Genomic DNA, 2586 nt, shown 5'->3' with positions numbered 1-2586 from the left:
TGTTTTCAATTAAGTAAGTGAACCCCCAGCCAGACTAAACTTTTAGGGGTACTGAGGTAGATTCCGGAACAAACACACAAACACAAACATACACAGCACGCTAGGAAGAGGAAGATGGCTCAGGTGTAGGCACAAATAGCTCACAGGCTACAATTTAAAGAAAACCTTTCACTTTGAGGGAGTTCTACATTCTGGCCACACAAGCCAAAATAAAAAAATACATTGAGGCAACATGTAAAACATGGGTGCTGCCCATCTGGAGAGACATCACTTTCTCTTTTTTCCCCCCGTCTGATGATGTTCTTCTTGGCTTGGTCTGCGGAGCGACCTTCGAGTGCCCTGCCCAGTGGGATGTTCTTCCTGGGCAGGGTGAGGGGAGGGAGCCGATGTGGCTGGCTCTCTGCCACTGTGGGCAAGGGAGACAGCGATGTCCTGGAGCCCTTGCCGAATGGAATTGGCAAGTTCATGGAAGGAGGAGGCGAGTTGATCTTGTCCCTGCCTGATCTCTGCCAGACCTTGTGACTAGGCAAGGGGCGATCGGGCACCGGTCAAATTAGTGCTGTATTGATATTAGAGAACCAAAATTTGGACAATTAAACACTCCAAAATGAGGAGAAGGAAGAAAAAACGTGTTTTTTACTTCAATCAATGTTGTTGTCCTAATTGGTGGTGCGCCCAGAGCCAGAGAGTACATACGCTAGAAAAAAAGGGAGAAAAAAGAAGGCTCTTGTGTGGGCGCACTCTTAGAAAGAAAGGAAAATTCCTATACCATATAAAGGGAAATACTTAAAACATAACTTTTAATGTTGACATTTATAATGTAAGTACCCATATAGCTGATCCATATAAGAGAAAAGGAGTGTGTTAATAACAATTTAAAAAAATGTTCTGGTCTGTTTAATCACAAATGTGAATGGAATGGTTGTAGACATTGGTTCGTCTTACCCCCATTTCCCCTGACCAGTACAGAATATCTGTATTGATGGAACCAAGGAGTGGTCATAAGAATTATTTGATAAGTACGTCCCACTAGGGCTACTTAATTAAGGGATGGATAGTCTCCTGCATTGGACAGGACCTGTCTTCATAACGTAAGCCACAAAGAATTACACAAATTGGTAGTGAGTCTCAAATGAAGAGAGGGAAATAAGAGTTAGTGGTGATACTGCTGTTGGCGTCGCAACTCACATGGGGAGGGAAATAATCCCTGCTCTACAACACCGGGTATTCGCAGGAAGTCTCCTATCCCGGTACTTACCCGGCCGGCCCAACGCTGTTTGGCTTCCAAGATCGGACGAGATCGGGCATTGGCAGCGTGGTATGATAGTAGAGAATTTACATGCCAGTGCACCAATGAGAGTGCACCTAATAGGAAATAGAAGAAAAAGAAAGAGAGAAGAATGAAAGAAACTGAAAACAGTATACACAAAGAAAGAGATGAATTAGTACAGTACAAATAGGTGGGTCTGCTTTCTACGTTAGACACAGCTCATCAAATCCCACATCTGTGGTATTGTGCTCCGCGAATCATAGATGAGAGCCCACAAAAAAAAATATAGTATGAACAAGGGGCATGAAAATAGATGATTAAATTATCAGTGAAATCCTCATGATATTTTGAACATAAATTTGAAGAGTCACATCAGTAATCATCAAACCCCTAGCATAAATGTAGTAATTCAAAAACACGTGCTGAGGATCACAGTAAATGAGATAATTTTGTAACAATATACTGGCCTCTGCTGGTAAAAACTCAGCATACCAATATAAATTAGTTACCAGATATTTGTTTTAGAGAAATCTTCATGATATTTTGAACATAGTCTTGAAGAGTCACATCAATAATCATCATACATCTTGGGATAAATGAGGTAATTCAAAAACACGTGCTGAGGATCACAGTCAATGAAATAGTTTTGTGACAATATACTGGCCTCTGCTGGTAAAAGCTCAGCATACCAATATAAATTAGTTACCAAATATTAGTTTTAGAGAATCAGGAAAGAAGAAAAGGGATAGTTACCAAATATTAGTTTTAGAGAATCAGGGAAGAAGAATAAGGGATAAGGGGAAGATTTTAGCTTATAGGTGGTAGCACTATACAAATGAACTGTAAGTGTGCTACATAGGTCTGATCACATATAGTAGAAAAAAAGCAAATTAATAAATGTACATCCAGTGTTGCTGTCTGTGCACAGTGTCCACAGAACCGCAGTGAGCTTGCGGTCACCAGCGCTATGACAGGGATCTGTATGTGTACTTTACAGATCTGATACAATAGTCTAGTAAAGCATGTTAATAAATGCACATAAGGTGTTGCTGTCTGTGCACGTTGTACACAGAACAGCAATGGGCTTACGGTCACCAAAATTGGAATAGGAAATAGTGAGGCAGGTCAGGGCATCGTCAGGTGCCCGTGCAGGAGCTGAAGACTCACTCCGTGTGTGGTCCTCCCCGTGGAAAACGCGTTTCGCCCTGAACGGGCTTGTTCACTTCCAGGTTAGAGGGGTGTGTGAGGAGTATGATTTAGAGGCAGCTAATAAGTAAGTGCTGTCCAATGGCCAAGCGATTCATGGTCGGTGGGCC

The 2586-nt window shown here is 42.0% G+C and overlaps 1 pseudogene; it reads right to left on the bottom strand.

Moving 5' to 3' along the window:
* Positions 1-1209: 1209 nt before the first annotated feature.
* Positions 1210-1332, bottom strand: LOC134940842 (5S ribosomal RNA; annotated as a pseudogene).
* Between the last annotated feature and the right edge of the window lie 1254 nt (positions 1333-2586).

This window comes from Pseudophryne corroboree, chromosome 1 (assembly GCF_028390025.1).
Source record: "Pseudophryne corroboree isolate aPseCor3 chromosome 1, aPseCor3.hap2, whole genome shotgun sequence".
Classification (NCBI taxonomy): Eukaryota; Metazoa; Chordata; class Amphibia; order Anura; family Myobatrachidae; genus Pseudophryne; species Pseudophryne corroboree.
This window is presented reverse-complemented; position numbering and strand designations above follow the sequence as displayed.